Here is a 22,851-nt window from a genome sequence, read left to right on the forward strand (position 1 = left end):
GTGAGAAAAACCTCAATGTTTATACTTTGTTCTTTATAATGGTGTGAACATGTATATGTCTCAGTACCTTATGCACTTGAGAATTCTAGTGAGTAGATGATGAAAGCCTATTTCAGAACTGGAATCGGTAAATAATTGTAGGTGGAATCTAAATGAAAAGATGGTACAAGTGTTATCATGACACGTGGGCTATAACACAATGGACCGTGTGACAAAGAAGAAAGGAGAGAAAGAAGAGGAAGAAAATGCAACTACCTGTAACATTACGTGATAGTCACTGGTTAGTATCACTTGACAATTCAAGTGAAAAAGGATTCCTTTATTAAAGGGTTCTCAGTCGCCTCAGGATCATGAAATACTAGGGTAAATGATATGAGAATGGGTAAGAAGCACCACTAAAGGAAATATGAGATGCAGGACATATATCTATAAACCCCTGAACTACATGATAGAAATAAAAAGAAGAAAAAAGAAAAAAAAGAAGAAAGAAGAAGAACACATAGAATGCGGAAAGAGAATGGGTACAACTACCTGAGTTACTGCAGGGAGGCCCCTGGTTGGTATTGTGAGGGTTAGTGGAATTCCTTCACTGAAGGGTTCTCAGTTGCCTCAGGTTCGTGAAAAATGCTATAGACAAATAATGCCCGGAGAAAAGGGGTTCATATACAGCGAATAATGGTAATACAAGGTACATGTGTCACATGTAATAGTATATATATATATATTGTACTAAGCTCTACACCAGAAATAGAAAGTAGTCCCTCTGCCTTCTGTCTAGGTGCCCTGAGTTATGTCCTGTAAACTGTCACAGCGACCCAGACACACATGTGTAGTAGGGGAATATCCCTGCTGAGATGCCAGTGCTAGAGCACACGTTTGCTGTGGAGTTGAACGCTATGTGAGCAGTTCTTACCTTCAATGAGCAGAAGTCTCTTTTTTCAGATTTCAATATCTCTGTGGGTATCTGGCAGAAATATGGAATACTCTTTACTGCTAAGACCCTGTACACCACTCCCACTAAAGGGGGCTTTACACGCTGCGACATCGCTAATGCGGAGTCGTTGGGGTCACGGAATTTGTGACGCACATCCGGCCGCATTAGCGATGTTGCTGCGTGTGACACCGATGAGCGATTTTGCATCGTTGCAAAAACGTGCAAAATCGCTCATCGGTGACATGGGTCTCCATTCTCGATTATCGTTACTGCAGCAGTAACGATGTAGTTCGTCGCTCCTGCGGCAGCACACATTGCTCCGTGTGACACCGCAGAAACGAGGAACCTCTCCTTACCTGCCTCAAAGCCGCTATGAGGAAGGAAGGAGGTGGGCGGGATGTTCCGGCCACTCATCTCCGCCCCTCCACTGCTATTGGGCGGTCGCTCAGTGACGTTGCTGTGACGCCGCACGAACCGCCCCGTTAGAAAGGAGGCGGTTCGCCGGTCACAGCGACGTCGCCGGGCAGGTAAGTATGTGTGACTGGTTCTGTTCGGTGTTGTGCAGCATGGGCAGCAATTTGCCCGTGTCGCGCAACAGATGGGGGCGGGTACCCACACTAGCGATATCAGGACCGATATCGCAGTGTGTAAAGTAGCCTTTAGTCACATGACCAAGACTGTATCTGTGTCCCTACAACACACTTGAGACAAATGTGTGTGTGAGCCTGCATTGTGGGGTATATATAATATATTATAGAGCTGGGAAGGATCATTCTAAGCAGTGAGCTGTTCCAGTATTTGTAGGAAAATACCCAGTAGAAGCCTCAAACACAGCACCAATACCTCCCATCAGTATCCCACCACAGTGCCATGTAACCCATGCCCTACACTCCCATCTACACCAATACTATACAGGCACAAACTAGTATATCTGACTAAAAACCCCCAAAATATGAAGAACGGCCTATAGTTGAGTGTGGATATAAAATCTATGTGAGCAGAGCTAGAATAGAAATCACTGATCGCATTGAAGTCATTCTGACCATAAATCACCATGATATCAAGGTGAGGAGTTGTGTGTTACTGCTGGGAGGAAAGGGTTAACAGTGGAATATTAAGGTGCATTTCTGTGTGCAGTGTTACTAGTCAATGTACAAATTGTCTCTCCAGTAAAGGAGACAAACTCTAGCACAGCGCCACCTATTGGAAGTAGCGATCCTAAAAGTCACAAGTGGATTTTCAACAATCCATTGCAATATGACTCAGGATATATAAGCCAGATCAGAATCCCAATTTGCAGACACGGTGTTTCGGGGTGCTTGCCCCTCGTCAGTGCAAAGTATGGGGGTGTCAATGTAGTCATTGTAACAATTCAGTATGAGCTGCTCTTGGTGCCGGGGGAGGGAGATGCTCTCCTGAGCAAGATAGATGGGGAATGAACATGATATCTATATAGTGTAAGGCAGGGGGTCTCAAACTCGGCTGGGTGTATGGGCCGCACAGAGGAAAAAAATAATGTGGGGGGCTGCATTCTTTGCAGGACAAAGTGACATTTTTATTGGTACCATATATATATTTTTTTTTCACACACCTTTGGATGACTGATTTTCAACATTTTTCACTTGTTTATTATAACAAATGTGCACATTCTTTGGTTAAATCTAAAAAAAAAAAATTGATGTTAAAAAAAAGTTATGCCTTATTTTGTTTTTTTTACAGTTTATCCCTTTCTTTTAACTAATAGTGTTACAATTATGACGCTAGCGTTTTGTGAAGGGAATGCTTTGCCTACTTCCGTGACTATGGCCTTCCAGAACTGCTGCATTTTGGCTGACCTCTCCGCCTCGGGAATAAGAGACATAAAGTTCTCCTTGTAGCGTGGGTCTAACAGTGTTACCAACCAGTAATGATTGTCGGCCAAGATGTTCTTAACGCGAGGGTCACGAGACAGGCAGCTTACCATAAAGTCATCCATGTGCGCCAGACTCTTAACAGCCATCACTTCAATATCCAGACCAACACGATGACTGAACATGCTGTCCTCCTCCTTCTCCTCCTCCTCCTCCTCATCTACCCTGTCCTCTGGCCAGCCACGCTGAACTGAGCATATGACTGGTATGCATGTCATATCCTCAATTTGGTCGGAGAGTTGCTCCATGTCTTCATCTTCCTCCTCGTCATAGTCCTCCACTGCACGTTGTGATGAGACGAGGCTGGGCTGTGTGTTATCACCCACACCCACTACTGTTTCTTGCTCCAACTCATCGTGTTCCGCCTGCAATGCATCATGTTTGGTTTTGAGCAGAGACCGTTTTAGAAGGCAGAGAAGCGGTATGGTGACGCTAATAATGGCGTCATCGCCGCTCACCATCTTGGTGGAGTCCTCAAAGTTTTGGAGGATGGTACATAGGTCGGACATCCATCTCCACTCCTCAGGTGTTATGTGTGGAGTTTGACCCATTTCCCGATGGCTTAGGTGATGCAGGTACTCAACAACTGCCCTCTTCTGCTCACATATCCTGATCAACATGTGCAGAGTTGAATTCCAATGTGTGGGGACATCACACACCAGTCTGTGAGCCGGAAGATGCAAATGACGCTGAAAGCCGGCAAGGCCGGCTGAAGCAGTAGGTGACTTTCGAAAATGTGCAGACAGGCGGCGAACTTTTACCAGCAGATCAGACAGCTCTGGGTATGAGTTTAGAAACCGCTGAACCACGAGGTTGAGCACATGGGCCACGCATGGAACATGTGTCAGCTGGCCTCGCCTCAAAGCCGCCACCAGGTTCCGGCCATTGTCACACACAACCTTTCCTGGCTTTAGGTTCAGAGGTGTGAGCCAGTGATCTGCATGCTGTTTTAGAGCTGTCCACACCTCTTCTGCATTGTGGGGTTTGTCACCTATGCAGATTAGCTGCAGCACAGCCTGTTGCCGCTTCGCCGAGGCAGTGCTGCAGTGCTTCCAGCTTGGGACTGGTGTGGAGGGTAAAGTGGATGAGGATGCGCAGGAGGAGGAGGAGGCTGAAGAGCATGACATTCCGGAGCTGTAGAGTGTGGGTGAAACCCTGACTGAGGTAGGGCCTGCAAACCTTGGTGTGGGAAGGACTTGTTCCGTTCCTCGCTCAAACTGGGTCCCAGCTGGGCTGGGCTGGGTCCCTACCCGGCTGGGTAGGGCGTTGTGGGGGGTTTGTCTATCTCCGTTTGAGGTGAGTTTGTTTAAGTTAGCCTTTTCTTTGGCGTTTTTTGGAGCCCTGCGGGTTGGGGAGTTGGTATCGCCCAGTAAGGCGTTCCCCGGGGGCTTGGATTGGGGTGACATTATGTCAGTGGAAAACGGAGTTGAATTTTGGATTAGGAAATCGAAAACTGATCAGAGAGGTGTGGGTAGACTAGTCCGTTTGGGGATGGTTGTGGCATCTGATATGTGCCCGTTCAAGTGTCTCGGGAATTTTCAACAGATCCGTCCGAAGGTGGATGGCCCCTTATTACATATATCTTTTTATCGAGATACCAATTTGTGAGTGTTTTTAGGGCATGTTTGAAGTCGTTGGGGTTAGATCCGAAGTCTTTCGGATTGGGGCAGCGACGGAGGCCTCTATATGCGGCCTACCGGAGGAGACAGTTAAGCAGATTGGTAGGTGGAAGTCGCAGCGCTTTAAGTCGTATGTACGTCCCCAGGTGGTTGTTGGCAATTGAGGGGAAAAGGGGGGGGGTATTAGGGTATTAGGGTAGCAATGGGGGGGGTGAGAGTGTGTGTTTTTTGTCAATTTGGTTTGGTGAGGCAATAAAATGGTGTCGTCTGTACATTTTGTATTGCAGAAGCACCCCCCCTTCCTTCCCTGGTCTGGATCCTTGGCCACTCTTATGTGTATTGGGGAGCCCGACGAGCGGACGCGAGATGGAACTGGAGACAGCTAGGTTTTGAGAAGGACCTGGCTCTCGTGCGATGGCTCGGTGTTCGGGGGTTAGGGTGCAGGAGGTGCATAGATACGCCCGGTTGGACAGACCTCCTGACATCTTAGTGTTGCATGCCGGGGGGAATGATTTGGGTGGGCGTCCTTTTCGAATCTTGATAAAGGACATCAAACATGATTTGTTACGGTTATGGGCGTCGTTTCCAGGTCTAACGATAGTCTGGTCAGAGATAGTAGCGAGAAAGAGTTGGCAGAAAGCGCGGTCAGTTGACAGGTTGAACAAGGCGCGGGCGAAGGTTAATAGGGCGATCTCGAAGTTTGTTAGTCGGAACGGGGGTATAGCAATACGGCATGTTGAGTTGGAAAGGACGGAAGAGGAATTTTGGTTGGCTGACGGGGTACACCTTAATGCGGTGGGAACTGACTTATGGGCTCTTGGCTTGCAGGGAGGTATTGAGAGGGCCCTTTGCTTGCGGGGGGTCTCAGGCACTTGAAGGGTTTCAAGGTGCCTTCGTTGTGGTGTTGTTTATTGGTGGGTCCTTGAAGTTGGTTTAAAATTGGTTCGGGGATTCATCCGGGTATGGATCCCCTCATTGGCAGAATTGATGGTCCCCTGGTGATTTTGGGGGGGAACCCCGACGGGGTATGTCGGGGCCCCTGGGGGTGTGGTTGGGGTTGACGGAGGATTAACCCTTATAATTTGGTGCTCCTGAGCCAGTGTGGGTAACGGCTGGGAGCAAGTTGAGGTTTTTTATTGCTCGGTTATGGGAATCACCAGGGTTTTGGTAGCTTCAAGGACCTTACCACATTGCAAATTTAATTGGTTATGTATTCTTGTTAATAAAATGGCTGCTATGGCCAAAATTATCCAAAGATAAATTTGTGTCTGTGTAATTACTTTTAAATAAGAAATGGGAATGGAGGTGTGGGGTATGAAAGGAAGACCGGAGTCAACAATTCCAGGGTCAAGCATGTTTATTTGCGTAAGCTTCGTTCCAGGGTAGAAAGGGTAAGAGTGCCTTTCAGAATTCGAAGTGGTCAGACTGTACGGACCACCAAGAACTGCAGGAGAGCTTGAACATCTTCCCATGGATTTGCGACATCCTCCCTCATCAGTTACGTAGGTAAGCAGGTTCTCAGCATTGCAGCCCATTTGTTGTCTTAAGTTAGTTAAGCGGGGTTAACTAACCTGTCAGTTCAGCCTCAGGTCTAAAGCAGAGGCCTGGACTCCACTCCTTACTCCTCACTCCACAACTCTCCTTAAAAACAACTGACTCCTTTTTCCTGCCCCGGGGTCTCCAGACCCCTAGGTGGGCGTTTCCTTCCGTCTGGTCCTGCCCACTGGTGTGCCTGTCTTTCCCTAGGGGAGGTGACTAGGGTTTTCTGGTTGGCTTTGTGTGACTTAGGTGAGGGAAGTTGTTATGCGGGGGCCTATGTGTGACTATCTGCAGTGTCAGGGCGTCACATATGTATGTGTGTATGTCTGCTAAAGGAATCCGCACCGTCATATTTACAAACACAAAATTTTGCAGACACCTCATGTGACTCAGGGAACGTTGTAGACTATGTTTTAACAGGAATATTTAACCTTTACAGTTACTCTCCAAAAAACCTGCCTCCATTAAACTGAATGGAGGTGGGAGCTGCAAGTTATTAATAGCAGCTGTGATTGGTTGCTATAGGAACAAAGGACATTCATAGTATAAGAAGCTTATGTGTGAGATAATATGATGTCAGTGGGGAGACAGATAGAGAGAGACAGACACAGACTGAGAGACAAACAGACAGAGACAGATAGGCATAGACAGACAGGGAAAGAGACAGAGACAAACAGACAGAGGCAGACAGGGAAAGAGACAGACAGAGATAGACAGGGAAAAAAGGCAGACAGACAGAGACAGAGAAAGAGACAGAGGCAGATAGGGAAACAGACAAAGACAAACATACAGAGACAGGCAGGAGAAAAGGCAGACCGACAGGGAAACAGACAGACAGGGGAAGAGACAGACAGAGAGAGACAGACAGATAGAGACAGACAAAGAAATACAGAGATAGACAGGGAAAGAGACAAACTGGGAATGAGTCAGACAGAGAGAGACAAAGAGAGACAGGCAGAGAGAGACAGGGAAAGAGACAGACAGGGGAAGAGACAGACAGAGACAGACAAAGAAATACAGAGACAGACAGGGGAAGAGACAGACAGGGGAAGAGACAGACAGGGGAAGAGACAGACAGACAGGGAAAGAGACAGACCTGGAAAAGAGACAGACCTGGAAAAGAGACAGACAGACATAGAAACAGACAGCCACAAAGAGAGAAAGACAGACAGACACAGAGAGACAGACAGAGATAGAGAGACAGAGAGACATGGATAGAGATAGAGACACACAGAGACAGACAGATGACAGAGACTGGGGGGAGAGAGACAGACAGAAGCATAAATCCCTAACTAAAACTTAACATTTAATGATAGTTTTAAAAGGTAAAAAAACACAAATCATGTAAATAGCATGACTCTCTTCTGTGCATAGAGTCAAAATTTTGTGTTTGTAAATATGACGGTGCGGATTCCTTTAGCAGACATACACACATACATATGTGACGCCCTGACACTGCAGGTAGTCACACATAGGCCCCCGCATAACAACTTCCCTCACCTAAGTCACACAAAGCCAACCAGAAAACCCTAGTCACCTCCCCCAGGGAAAGACAGGCACACCAGTGGGCAGGACCAGACGGAAGGAAACGCCCACCTAAGGGTCTGGAGACCCCGGGGCAGGAAAAAGGAGTCAGTTGTTTTTAAGGAGAGTTGTGGAGTGAGGAGTAAGGAGTGGAGTCCAGGCCTCTGCTTTAGACCTGAGGCTGAACTGACAGGTTAGTTAACCCCGCTTAACTAACTTAAGACAACAAATGGGCTGCAATGCTGAGAACCTGCTTACCTACGTAACTGATGAGGGAGGATGTCGCACATCCATGGGAAGATGTTCAAGCTCTCCTGCAGTTCTTGGTGGTCCGTACAGTCCGACCACTTCGAATTCTGAAAGGCACTCTTACCCTTTCTACCCTGGAACGAAGCTTACGCAAATAAACATGCTTGACCCTGGAATTGTTGACTCCGGTCTTCCTTTCATACCCCACACCTTCATTCCCATTTCTTATTTAAAAGTAATTACACAGACACAAATTTATCTTTGGATAATTTTGGCCATAGCAGCCATTTTATTAACAAGAATACATAACCAATAAAATTTGCAATGTGGTAAGGTCCTTGAAGCTACCAAAACCCTGGTGATTCCCATAACCGAGCAATAAAAAACCTCAACTTGCTCCCAGCCGTTACCCACACTGACTCAGTAGCACCAAATGGTTAGGGTTAATCCTCCGTCAACCCCAACCACACCCCCAGGGGCCCCGACATACCCCGTCGGGGTTCCCCCCCAAAATCACTAGGGGACCATCAATTCTGCCAATGAGGGGATCCATACCCGGATGAATCCCCGAACCAATTTTAAACCAACTTCAAGGACCCACCAATAAACAACACCACAACGAAGGCACCTTGAAACCCTTCAAGTGCCTGAGACCCCCCGCAAGCAAAGGGCCCTCTCAATACCTCCCTGCAAGCCAAGAGCCCATAAGTCAGTTCCCACCGCATTAAGGTGTACCCCGTCAGCCAACCAAAATTCCTCTTCCGTCCTTTCCAACTCAACATGCCGTATTGCTATACCCCCGTTCCGACTAACAAACTTCGAGATCGCCCTATTAACCTTCGCCCGCGCCTTGTTCAACCTGTCAACTGACCGCGCTTTCTGCCAACTCTTTCTCGCTACTATCTCCGACCAGACTATCGTTAGACCTGGAAACGACACCCATAACCGTAACAAATCATGTTTGATGTCCGTTATCAAGATTCGAAAAGGACGCCCACCCAAATCATTCCCCCCGGCATGCAACACTAAGATGTCAGGAGGTCTGTCCAACCGGGCGTATCTATGCACCTCCTGCAACACCCTGTTCCACCCTAACCCCCGAACACCGAGCCATCGCACGAGAGCCAGGTCCTTCTCAAAACCTAGCTGTCTCCCGTTCCATCTCGCGTCCGCTCGTCGGGCTCCCCAATACACATAAGAGTGGCCAAGGATCCAGACCAGGGAAGGAAGGGGGGGTGCTTCTGCAATACAAAATGTACAGACGACACCATTTTATTGCCTCACCAAACCAAATTGACAAAAAACACACACTCTCACCCCCCCATTGCTACCCTAATACCCCCCCCTTTTCCCCTCAATTGCCAACAACCACCTGGGGACGTACATACGACTTAAAGCGCTGCGACTTCCACCTACCAATCTGCTTAACTGTCTCCTCCGGTAGGCCGCATATAGAGGCCTCCTTCGCTGCCCCAATCCGAAAGACTTCGGATCTAACCCCAACGACTTCAAACATGCCCTAAAAACACTCACAAATTGGTATCTCGATAAAAAGGACCCATCCTCGTGACATAATAAGGGGCCATCCACCTTCGGACGGATCTGTTGAAAATTCCCGAGACACTTGAACGGGCACATATCAGCAATGCGTGGGGACATCACACACCAGTCTGTGAGCCGGAAGATGCAAATGACGCTGAAAGCCGGCAAGGCCGGCTGAAGCAGTAGGTGACTTTCGAAAATGTGCAGACAGGCGGCGAACTTTTACCAGCAGATCAGACAGCTCTGGGTATGAGTTTAGAAACCGCTGAACCACGAGGTTGAGCACATGGGCCACGCATGGAACATGTGTCAGCTGGCCTCGCCTCAAAGCCGCCACCAGGTTCCGGCCATTGTCACACACAACCTTTCCTGGCTTTAGGTTCAGAGGTGTGAGCCAGTGATCTGCATGCTGTTTTAGAGCTGTCCACACCTCTTCTGCATTGTGGGGTTTGTCACCTATGCAGATTAGCTGCAGCACAGCCTGTTGCCGCTTCGCCGAGGCAGTGCTGCAGTGCTTCCAGCTTGGGACTGGTGTGGAGGGTAAAGTACTGATGGGGTGGGTGTCTGTGTGGCCCAATTTTTGGAAAAAAGGGAGACTCCGCTTGGAGTAACCCTTGCTTGCTGTGTTTTTAAAAGAAGCCAAGATGAACAGAGCTGGGATCAGGAAAGACTTTGCTACCTACCCCGGTGTCATCCTGGGGACGGTTAATTATGGCGTATTTTTGATTTTGCTTGATGCAAATCAAAACATCCTGTTTGCAACTAGGGCCCAAGTGCTGCCACTGATGGGGTGGGTGTCTGTGTGGCCCAATTTTTGGAAAAAAGGGAGACTCCGCTTGGAGTAACCCTTGCTTGCTGTGTTTTTAAAATAAGCCAAGATGAACAGAGTTGGGATCAGGAAAGACTTTGCTACCTACCCCGGTGTCATCCTGGGGACGGTTAAGAATAGCGTATTTTTGAATGTGCTTGATGCAAATGTAGCTGTGAAGTGTACAACTGGGGCACAACTGCTGCCACTGAAGGGGTGGGTGTGTGTGGGGCCCAATTTTTGGAAAAAAGGGAGACTCCTCTTGGAGTCACCTTGCGGTGTTTTACATGATTTTAGAATGGCGTGCCATGCCTATATCTGTGTGTCCTCCTCTTTTTCCTTGTCCAGCTGTTTTGTTTTCGCATGAGTATATGTCCTTGTCACTTTCCCATGTGTTTGTGTTGTGTTGTGAGTTGTTTGTCACCTTTTGGACACCTTTGAGGGTGTTTTCTAGGTGTTTTACTGTGTTTGTGATTGCCTGCCATTGTTTCCTATTGGCTCGAGTTCGGTTCGTCGAACGTTCGACGAGCCGAACTCGAACGGGAGCTCCGTTCGGCGAACCGACCTCGAGCCGAACCGGGACCGGTTCGCTCATCTCTACTCCTGGACATACCTACCCCGGTGTCATCCTGGGGACGGTTAAGAATAGCGTATTTTTGAATGTGCTTGATGCAAATGTAGCTGTGAAGTGTACAACTGGGGCACAACTGCTGCCACTGAAGGGGTGGGTGTGTGTGGGGCCCAATTTTTGGAAAAAAGGGAGACTCCGCTTGGAGTAACCCTTGCTTGCTGTGTTTTTAAAAGAAGCCAAGATGAACAGAGCTGGGATCAGGAAAGACTTTGCTACCTACCCCGGTGTCATCCTGGGGACGGTTAATTATGGCGTATTTTTGAATGTGCTTGATGCAAATCAAAACATCCTGTTTGCAACTAGGGCCCAAGTGCTGCCACTGATGGGGTGGGTGTCTGTGTGGCCCAATTTTTGGAAAAAAGGGAGACTCCGCTTGGAGTAACCCTTGCTTGCTGTGTTTTTAAAAGAAGCCAAGATGAACAGAGCTGGGATCAGGAAAGACTTTGCTACCTACCCCGGTGTCATCCTGGGGACGGTTAAGAATAGCGTATTTTTGAATGTGCTTGATGCAAATGTAGCTGTGAAGTGTACAACTGGGGCACAACTGCTGCCACTGAAGGGGTGGGTGTGTGTGGGGCCCAATTTTTGGAAAAAAGGGAGACTCCGCTTGGAGTAACCCTTGCTTGCTGTGTTTTTAAAAGAAGCCAAGATGAACAGAGCTGGGATCAGGAAAGACTTTGCTACCTACCCCGGTGTCATCCTGGGGACGGTTAATTATGGCGTATTTTTTAATGTGCTTGATGCAAATCAAAACATCCTGTTTGCAACTAGGGCCCAAGTGCTGCCACTGATGGGGTGGGTGTCTGTGTGGCCCAATTTTTGGAAAAAAGGGAGACTCCGCTTGGAGTAACCCTTGCTTGCTGTGTTTTTAAAAGAAGCCAAGATGAACAGAGCTGGGATCAGGAAAGACTTTGCTACCTACCCCGGTGTCATCCTGGGGACGGTTAATTATGGCGTATTTTTGAATGTGCTTGATGCAAATCAAAACATCCTGTTTGCAACTAGGGCCCAAGTGCTGCCACTGATGGGGTGGGTGTCTGTGTGGCCCAATTTTTGGAAAAAAGGGAGACTCCGCTTGGAGTAACCCTTGCTTGCTGTGTTTTTAAAAGAAGCCAAGATGAACAGAGCTGGGATCAGGAAAGACTTTGCTACCTACCCCGGTGTCATCCTGGGGACGGTTAAGAATAGCGTATTTTTGAATGTGCTTGATGCAAATGTAGCTGTGAAGTGTACAACTGGGGCACAACTGCTGCCACTGAAGGGGTGGGTGTGTGTGGGGCCCAATTTTTGGAAAAAAGGGAGACTCCGCTTGGAGTAACCCTTGCTTGCTGTGTTTTTAAAAGAAGCCAAGATGAACAGAGCTGGGATCAGGAAAGACTTTGCTACCTACCCCGGTGTCATCCTGGGGACGGTTAATTATGGCGTATTTTTGAATGTGCTTGATGCAAATCAAAACATCCTGTTTGCAACTAGGGCCCAAGTGCTGCCACTGATGGGGTGGGTGTCTGTGTGGCCCAATTTTTGGAAAAAAGGGAGACTCCGCTTGGAGTAACCCTTGCTTGCTGTGTTTTTAAAAGAAGCCAAGATGAACAGAGCTGGGATCAGGAAAGACTTTGCTACCTACCCCGGTGTCATCCTGGGGACGGTTAATTATGGCGTATTTTTGAATGTGCTTGATGCAAATCAAAACATCCTGTTTGCAACTAGGGCCCAAGTGCTGCCACTGATGGGGTGGGTGTCTGTGTGGCCCAATTTTTGGAAAAAAGGGAGACTCCGCTTGGAGTAACCCTTGCTTGCTGTGTTTTTAAAAGAAGCCAAGATGAACAGAGCTGGGATCAGGAAAGACTTTGCTACCTACCCCGGTGTCATCCTGGGGACGGTTAATTATGGCGAATTTTGGAATGTGCTTGATGCAAATCAAAACATCCTGTTTGCAACTAGGGCCCAAGTGCTGCCACTGATGGGGTGGGTGTCTGTGTGGCCCAATTTTTGGAAAAAAGGGAGACTCCGCTTGGAGTAACCCTTGCTTGCTGTGTTTTTAAAAGAAGCCAAGATGAACAAGTCATGGGTCAGCAAAGACTTTATCTACCTACCCCGGTGTCATCCTGGGGACGGATAAGAATGGCGTATTTTTGAATGTGCTTGATGCAAATCAAAACATCCTGTTTGCAACTAGGGCCCAAGTGCTGCCACTGATGGGGTGGGTGTCTGTGTGGCCCAATTTTTGGAAAAAAGGGAGACTCCGCTTGGAGTAACCCTTGCTTGCTGTGTTTTTAAAAGAAGCAAAGATGAACAGAGCTGGGATCAGGAAAGACTTTGCTACCTACCCCGGTGTCATCCTGGGGACGGTTAATTATGGCGTATTTTTGAATGTGCTTGATGCAAATCAAAACATCCTGTTTGCAACTAGGGCCCAAGTGCTGCCACTGATGGGGTGGGTGTCTGTGTGGCCCAATTTTTGGAAAAAAGGGAGACTCCGCTTGGAGTAACCCTTGCTTGCTGTGTTTTTAAAAGAAGCCAAGATGAACAAGTCATGGTCAGCAAAAACTTTATCTACCTACCCCGGTGTCATCCTGGGGACGGATAAGAATGGCGTATTTTTGAATGTGCTTGAAGCCAAGATGAACAGAGCTGGGATCAGGAAAGACTTTGCTACCTACCCCGGTGTCATCCTGGGGACGGTTAAGAATAGCGTATTTTTGAATGTGCTTGATGCAAATGTAGCTGTGAAGTGTACAACTGGGGCACAACTGCTGCCACTGAATGGGTGGGTGTGTGTGGGGCCCAATTTTTGGAAAAAAGGGAGACTCCGCTTGGAGTCACCTTGCGGTGTTTTACATGATTTTAGAATGGCGTGCCATGCCTATATCTGTGTGTCCTCCTCTTTTTCCTTGTCCAGCTGTTTTGTTTTCGCATGAGTATATGTCCTTGTCACTTTCCCATGTGTTTGTGTTGTGTTGTGAGTTGTTTGTCACCTTTTGGACACCTTTGAGGGTGTTTTCTAGGTGTTTTACTGTGTTTGTGATTGCCTGCCATTGTTTCCTATTGGCTCGAGTTCGGTTCGTCGAACGTTCGACGAGCCGAACTCGAACGGGAGCTCCGTTCGGCGAACCGACCTCGAGCCAAACCGGGACCGGTTCGCTCATCTCTACTCCTGGACATAGCATTCGAATTACCAGGTCCCTGAAGGCTGAAATGCGTAGTGGCCGGAAATCATGAACAATTACAATGGGCGTATGTGCTGTAGATCCTGCGTCAGTTGTAGCTTGGAACTTTGTCTTTTCACGGATTTGCCCGTCTCTCATGGTGTTGGGCTATTTTCGGATCAAAATGGTGTGTCCCTCCTTGGCCCGTATCATGGGTTATTTCAGGGGCAAATTTAACTCTCTTAGCACTTTTCTCCTTAATTGTGGCCGTTGAATTGTTGGGTCAAGGTCTATCCAACCAGCATATTTGTTGTTTTTCAGACAATTTAGGGCTCGTGCATAGTAATAATAACACAGGTTTCCAAGGGTAAAAATTTTTGAAAGATGTGATTTTTTTCATACTTTTGATCATTGGACTCAGTAAAAATATTGAAAAAATATCATCACGTACAGTTTTTTCACAAACACTGATTCTATAGGTGTTAGGGCCAGGTGGACGGGCAGACCCAGGAGGTGGATCCACTGGGCCGAACACCTTAATGAAGGCAAGGGGTCCGGTAGCCGGAGCACTACGGGTAGCAGGACAGTCCGTGCAAAAGAGTGGAATGGAGAAGTCCCTGGGACCACGGAGTCACTGATGGTAGTCCGGGTGACGGAGCTCAGGTTCGGAGGCCGAGATGTCAGGCAGAGTCCGGAACCGATGGAGCGAGAGGACGGGTCACCACAGGGATCAGAGATGGTACGGACTGACGGGATGGCAGATAGTCAGCGTTCGGGGTTCGGGAATCGGCAGGACCGGATGGCGAGGCAGGAGCGGCTCTAGAAGAGAGATAGGTAAGTATATCACAGAGACACAAGGAGACCTGACTCCTAGCTTAGGAAACACGAAGAACAGGCCCCGCCCACTTGGACATTAAACCCCTTTATACCCTGTACCTGTGTGTTCAATTTCCTGTCAGTGGACGCTGGCCCTTTAAGAGAGGGTCAATGACCGCGCGCGCGCCCTAATGCGCATGCGCGAGGCCCGGGTGCCAGAAGCCAGGGCAGGGAGCGGTGTATAGGAAGCAGGGGAGCCGACCTGGAGCAGGGCTGCCGACGGGCGCCGGGAGTGGGGACCGGGCCGCCTGGGGACCGCAGGTGGTGGAGGCTGGAGACCGTGGAGCGGGGGATGTCTGCCAGAGGAGCCGGGGAGCGAAGCAGGGAAGCCGGGGAGCGTGGCAGGTGAGCCGGGGGGCAGAGCAGGGGACCCGGAGAGCGTGACAATAGGTTTCCAAAAGGTTAGAATTCTGAAAAGATTCCCTCCATACTTTTCTGAAGATGGTGCTCTAGTGTATTCAAGCGATGTTCCTGTGCTGATGGAAAATGTAACATTAAGTACAATGTGAGCGAGTGGAGACACGTCATTGTTTCATCCAAAAAGTCTGAAAGCTGTGCTACTGCTCAATGGCAGTAAGTATTCTTCAGTGTGTGTAGGGCATGTGTCGCGGGCAGAGGGGCCACGCACGCTACGCTCGGGTTCGGGGACTTCTGCTGCTGCTGCTGCTCGGTGGCTCGAGCGGAGGGCCAGATCCGGGGACTCGAGCAGCGCTCCTCGCCCACGAGTGAAAAGGGGGTGGTTTGTTTGGGGAGATAGTTAGTGACATCACCCACAGGTCGTGGTGATAATGGGCACCACCACTGCTGGTGACGGGGATCCCGGGAGCGATGGCAGGGAGCAGCTAGGATGTTGGTTCCCCCTCCGTGGGTAGGGGTTGGTGATCCCGGGGCCCGGTGGCGGTACGGGGAGGCTGGATGGCTGGGGTGTACGTACCGAGGGAGCCCGTTTGCCCGCAGGCGCTGGCCCTTGGATCTCTAGCCTATGGCGGTGGCTTTTTATCCTCACGGTGTGGACGGTTGCCTTCTGTCGGGTCTTGGGTGTTAGGGAACCCCTGGGATTCCGGTCACTCTCGGATTTGACCATTGTCGGCGGCTCCTAGCCTGGTCAGGGTCCAATGGCCCTGCCTTTGTGCTTGGTACAGATCCGCTCACCGGTTCAGTTCCCATCGGGTCACCGCCCGTCCCCGATCCTACGGTTCAGCTGACTTGTACCACCTCCTGCAGACGGCCACCACCGTCTGCCGACCTTGCTGACAGTGCCTGGGCTCCTACCCAGACACTAACAGTTTCTGTCCTCTCACTTTCCACTACAAAACTAAACTAACTGCTTTTTCCCGCCTCCAGGCCTGTGAACTCCTCGGTGGGTGGGGCCAACCGCCTGGCTCCGCCCCACCTGGTGTGGACATCAGACCCTGGAGGAGGCAACAAGGATTTTGTGTGACTGATGTAGACTATCCAGGGGAGGGGGTGTGTGTGATTTTGTGTTTGTGACTACCTGGCTAGTCCAGGGCGTCACACATGCTATGCACTTGGAAGAAAGCTGTGAGAATTTAGACTTTATTCTCAAGAAACTTAACTACAAGGAGCATGGATGGTCAATATGTGGTGGTCTAAAAATGTTCTCATTGCTTCTTGGGCAGCAAGGAGGATATATTAAATACCCATGCTGTTCTGCCTCATGGCAGCCTGCTAATAGTCATTCATTAAAATTTCTGTTACAACCCCTAGAGGTCATTGTTATTCTTTTGAATTGCTGAGTTTCCCTTTAAGCTAAATGTATTCTGGGTAAGGAATGCCTCCCTGAGCTGAGAAGAAGCCTGCAGCCATTTTCTCTTTGGATTTGTCAGGAAAGGACATGCCGACTTACCTCTCTGTACATTCACCCCTGCCTAGTGTAATCCGGTGAGCAAAGCAAATTACATGTGTTAGTGATAGAATCCTAGATGGAAGAGTGTAGTAAATGCATTGTACATTGTACTTCTACACCTTTAGTGTCATCCCTGTCTTGTTTGTCTAGATAAGATTTCTATGTATTGCAGATGCAGTGACCTTTCACCTACATTCTCGTAAGAACTGCATCTCATGTACTGTTATGCTATGTTAACTCTGTATTAACACTGTACTGACTGTAATCATTTTCTTGTTATAGTTTTTACCCGTATAAAACAGTATCTTGGATATACCGTATTCTGTCTTCAACTGCATCTTGGATATTCCTATATTCACTGTATATTCCATGTATACTGCAATCAAGTTCACGTTACCAGCTAATAAATCAAGGCTATTGAACTCCACAGTCTGTTTATTTGAAATGTGAACTAGGGTTTAGCTGTATGCTAGAGATTCACAGCATTACGTAAAAGAAGGCAGAACACATGCTTTTTGTGTGAATTGGAAAGCCAGGTTAGGACTCTTCACTGGAGCAAAAAAAATTGGCCAACAAGAACATCTTTGTAACCGGGACTCAAGAACATTGTTGCATAAAGCTTAGTTGATCCCACCTAAAGTTCTCTTGCCACCACTCCACTGTAAGCTTGGACTGATGAAGCTGTTTGTGAAAGCGCTACTGAAAGAAGGAGAGATGTTTAAGTACCTGTGTACCAAGTTTCAGGGACTGTCAGAATCAAGTCTGAAGGAAGGTGTGATGCCCTGGCAAAACCAGGTAGTTACAGATAGGCCCCCGCACAACACCTTTCCTCACTTAGGAAACACACAGCCGACCTGAAACCCTAGTCACCTAGGACCCTGAAGCCAGGACCGAAAACAGCGGCCTAGCTAATTAAATGATTGAGGGCAGGATTATAGGTCCTATCCCACCTAAAGTCCCTCAAAGAAGACAACAGCCCACTGATAGGGATAAGGCCACCGCCAGGGCCCTTAGATCCCACGGGCCAGCGCCTGCGGGCACGGCTCCTTAGGCCATATCCAGCCGGGAGCGGACTCCTGAGTTCCAGACCAGGCAGTCCACCATACACAAAAACAAGTGCAGAGTAAAGGACAGCGACCACCAGCCTGGGTGGGGGACCTGAATGCAACCGGCCGGGGCGGCAGGCCACCAGCACCTTTGGTTTACCGAAAGACTCGTGTGATTCATTTACTGTGAGTAACCAAACATCCCCCTGCTTGCTCAGGCGCGCCGGCCCTTGCCATCACCATACCCTGCACAAAGACACTGGGCCCCGGGGCAATCATCCCTACACACGGAGGGGTTAACATCCAGCTGCCACTACATCTCTCCCGGGTATCCCATAACGGCAGCGGTGGTGTCCCACCTCACCACACACCGTTGGTGGCGTCACAAACTTAATACGGCCTAGCCCATACATCTACATTCCTCCTTTTATTCGACATGTCCGCGAGACCCCCGGGTCGAGCCACTCTCTTAGAAGGTCTGGATCCGACCAACGGCGGCTGCTGGCACAGGGGCAGCACAAAAGCATTTTTGTGGGTTCGGATATTCAGAAACCCATGAATGAAGGATGACGTGTTTTAAACAATAATGAAAACTGTTGAAAAAAGGGCTTGGGACTCTTTGAAAGAAGCAATAAATACGTTTCTAGGTAACAACAAAGAATCAAAATTTAAGTCCATCGTGGAGAACATGCTGAAACGTTTCAAAGCCTTGGGTTGTCTAATGAATTTGAAGTTACATTTTTTACATTCCTATTTGGACTACTTGTCTGAAAACCTTGGTGCTGGTGGGAAGAACAAGAAGGTTTTCATCGGAATATCAAGGAGATGGAACGACGATACCAAAGTAAATGAAACGTGAACATGATTGCCGGATGCTTCACAGAGAAGATCCACAGGCCTTCTATAAGAGAAAAGGGGGATCTAGAGAAAAGGAAAAAGTGCAAGAATAAATTTCTAATAAAGTTGCAGAATGACTGTACAATAAATAAATGTATTTTATATATAAAATTGTGAATATTTTTGGTTACAATAAGTATTTTTCTTGTTCATGTCACTTGTATGTAACTTCACACATGGATTGTACAAAATCAATATTTGATGGTTAAAAATTTTTTTTTTTAAATCAGGACATTAGAAAACATAATAATCAGTCACTGGATTTGAAGTTTCATAAACCAAAATTTTACATAGCTGTGTAATTTGTCGGGCACCCACCGACAATAGAATAGCGCCAGATTTAGGAAGCTGGCTGAGGTCTGCAAAGTCTGTAGCCAGGTGACAAAATTGTCCAACCTGGGTTTCTTCCTTAAGTAGTCTCTGGTATGATGATATGGTATAATCCTGGCAGCCGGAGTCGAAATCCCTAGATTGCGGTTATGATCTCCAATCGGAATTGGAGCCCCTAGATTGAAGCCATGTAGCCAAGTGATCCTCTAGTTGAAGCCAAAGTCCCTAGACCGAGTCCACAAGGCATCCTGGTTCTGATCCCCTAGCCAGCTCCTAAGAGCTTAGACTAGATCATGCAACATCCATCAACAACCTGGTGACTCCAAGAAGTCCCCTTTTATAGCCATAACCTTCCCTTAGGATATACTGTGCCCTTATCAGATTGGTTGTACAAGGTTGCTTCTCTTATTGGATGGATTTCAAGCTGCATGGATAATGTTCATTTAAATGATGTGGATAGAAAGACTGAAGATATCTACATGTAGTCTGAAATCCATCATGAATCAATACTATTTTACACAGTCATAAGCAGCCCATGGGCATTCACCTGCATTCAAACCAATAACAGCTCATAGACCAGACAATCCATCTACCACTGGACCAAAGACAGGAAGTTAAATCCACTGCCTGCGGTAACCAACTTAATCCTATAGGCTACTCACACAACAAACCCAACAGAAAGGAAAAAAACATGGCTTCGATTATCCATCCAATGAAAACGCATAACCATTGTGAGCCATTGGACAATGCAATTGGACACTTGGTGACATGGTGCACGGCCCAATGAATCAAGTCTTTACTTCATATTCACGGTTTAAGCCCTTGGGTTCTAATATGCCCAGAGTACATATCCAGAAAGATTCTCTTTCTTTGAGCTAAACACAAGTCAACAATACATTGTAAGCAGATTCTATTACCAGTCCCACACCATTTTGTGACGCATAATCACACAGTGATCCAATTAAGATTCCAAGTCATCGAACATGTCCAAGCCATACGCAGAGGAGGCAATAGAATTAGGAAGCTCAAAGAAAGGGAATCTTTCTGGATATATACTCTGGGCACATTGGAACCCAAAGGCTTAAACCATGAATATGAAGTACAGACTTGATTCATTGGGCCATGCATGGACATAATGGACATAATTCTAATAGGCAGGACAGGTAATAAGGAGCACAAGTTATATGCTAAAATGTGTTGTGTGACAAGACAGACACAGGAAAGGACATGATAACAGGTGTAGGGACCAACAAGGTGAGACAAGGGGTATCAGGATAGGGTCAAGTAGGTATGAATGTAGTAATGGGGCAGGCATAGAGAATTGTATGTGAATGTGAATTACAATAAATCACTAAGGAAAGGAATATGTGAGTGTGTGCCTAATGTAAACTAATATTGTACTGGCAAAATTATAGATGGAAAGGGAGAAGGGGAGGGGGGAGAGAGGAGGCTGTAATTGACTACAAGGGTATGAGTTATGAGTGATCATAGGGATAGTGTTACATAAGTGGAAATACCTATGGAGGACCGGATGTGTAAGCGCATACCTTATACAAACCTATAGAGTGCTGATGGGTGAGAGTGTGATGTTAGATATAAGACATCCTATAGTGAATAGTGAGCCGTAATCAAGTGCAACAGGGATATTTCACGTGACTATGGGAACCTGGAAGGTAAAGAAAGGGGAGAAAAAACTGTTAGACAAGGTAATCAGACATAATGTAACCAGTTGATCAGACATGATCACCTGGTTTGAGACCCCCTGCCTTACACTATATAGATATCATGTTTATTCCCCATCTATCTTGCTCAGGAGAGCATCTCCCTCCCCCGGCACCAAGAGCAGCTCATACTGAATTGTTACATTGACTAGTAACACTGCACACAGAAATGCACCTTAATATTCCACTGTTAACCCTTTCCTCCCAGCAGTAACACACAACTCCTCACCTTGATATCATGGTGATTTATGGTCAGAATGACTTCAATGCGATCAGTGATTTCTATTCTAGCTCTGCTCACATAGATTTTATATCCACACTCAACTATAGGCCGTTCTTCATATTTTGGGGGCTTTTAGTCAGATATACTAGTTTGTGCCTGTATAGTATTGGTGTAGATGGGAGTGTAGGGCATGGGTTACATGGCACTGTGGTGGAATACTGATGGGAGGTATTGGTGCTGTGTTTGATGCTTCTACTGGGTATTTTCCTACAAATACTGGAACAGCTCACTGCTTAGAATGATCCTTCCCAGCTCTATAATATATTATATATACCCCACAATGCAGGCTCACACACACATTTGTCTCAAGTGTGTTGTAGGGACACAGATACAGTCTTGGTCATGTGACTAAAGGCTACTTTACACACTGCGATATCGGTCCCGATATCGCTAGTGTGGGTACCCGCCCCCATCTGTTGCGCGACACGGGCAAATCGTTGCCCATGCCGCACAACACCGACCAGACCCGTCACACATACTTACCTGCCCGGCGACGTCGCTGTGTCCGGCGAACCGCCTCCTTTCTAAGGGGGCGGTCCGTGCGGCGTCACAGCGACGTCACTGAGCGACGGCCCAATAGCAGCGGAGGGGCGGAGATGAGTGGCCGGAACATCCCGCCCACCTCCTTCCTTCCTCATAGCGGCTGGGAGGCAGGTAAGGAGAGGTTCCTCGTTTCTGCGGTGTCACACGGAGCGATGTGTGCTACCGCAGGAGCGACAAACTACATCGTTACTGCTGCAGTAACGATAATCGAGAATGGAGACCCATGTCACCGATGAGCGATTTTGCACGTTTTTGCAACGATGCAAAATCGCTCATCGGTATCACACGCAGCAACATCGCTAATGCGGCCGGATGTGCGTCACAAATTCCGTGACCCCAACGACTCCGCATTAGCGATGTCGCAGCGTGTAAAGCCCCCTTTAGTGGGAGTGGTGTACAGGGTCTTAGCAGTAAAGAGTATTCCATATTTCTGCCAGATACCCACAGAGATATTGAAATCTGAAAAAAGAGACTTCTGCTCATTGAAGGTAAGAACTACTCACATAGCGTTCAACTCCACAGCAAACGAGTGCTCTAGCACTGGCATCTCAGCAGGGATATTCCCCTACTACACATGTGTGTCTAGGTCACTGTGACAGTTTACAGGACATAACTCAGGGCACCTAGACAGAAGGCAGAGGGACTACTTTCTATTTCTGGTGTAGAGCTTAGTACAATATATATATATTTATACTATTACATGGGACACATGTACCTTGTATTACCATTATTCGCTGTATATGAACCCCTTTTCTCCGGGCATTATTTGTCTATAGCATTTTTCACGAACCTGAGGCAACTGAGAACCCTTCAGTGAAGGAATTCCACTAACCCTCACAATACCTACCAGGGGCCTCCCTGCAGTAACTCAGGTAGTTGTACCCATTCTCTTTCCGCATTCTATGTGTTCTTCTTCTTTCTTCTTTTTTTTCTTTTTTCTTCTTTTTATTTCTATCATGTAGTTCAGGGGTTTATAGATATATGTCCTGCATCTCATATTTCCTTTAGTGGTGCTTCTTACCCATTCTCATATCATTTACCCTAGTATTTCATGATCCTGAGGCGACTGAGAACCCTTTAATAAAGGAATCCTTTTTCACCTGAATTGTCAAGTGATACTTACCAGTGACTATCACGTAATGTTACAGGTAGTTCCATTTTCTTCCTCTTCTTTCTCTCCTTTCTTCTTTGTCACACGGTCCATTGTGTTATAGCCCACGTGTCATGATAACACTTGTACCATCTTTTCATTTAGATTCCACCTACAATTATTTACCGATTCCAGTTCTGGAATAGGCTTTCATCATCTACTCACTAGAATTCTCAAGTTCATAAGGTACTGAGACATATACATGTTCACACCATTATAAAGAACAAAGTATAAAC

This window comes from Anomaloglossus baeobatrachus, unplaced genomic scaffold (assembly GCF_048569485.1).
Source record: "Anomaloglossus baeobatrachus isolate aAnoBae1 unplaced genomic scaffold, aAnoBae1.hap1 Scaffold_2778, whole genome shotgun sequence".
In the NCBI taxonomy this organism is placed as follows: domain Eukaryota; kingdom Metazoa; phylum Chordata; class Amphibia; order Anura; family Aromobatidae; genus Anomaloglossus; species Anomaloglossus baeobatrachus.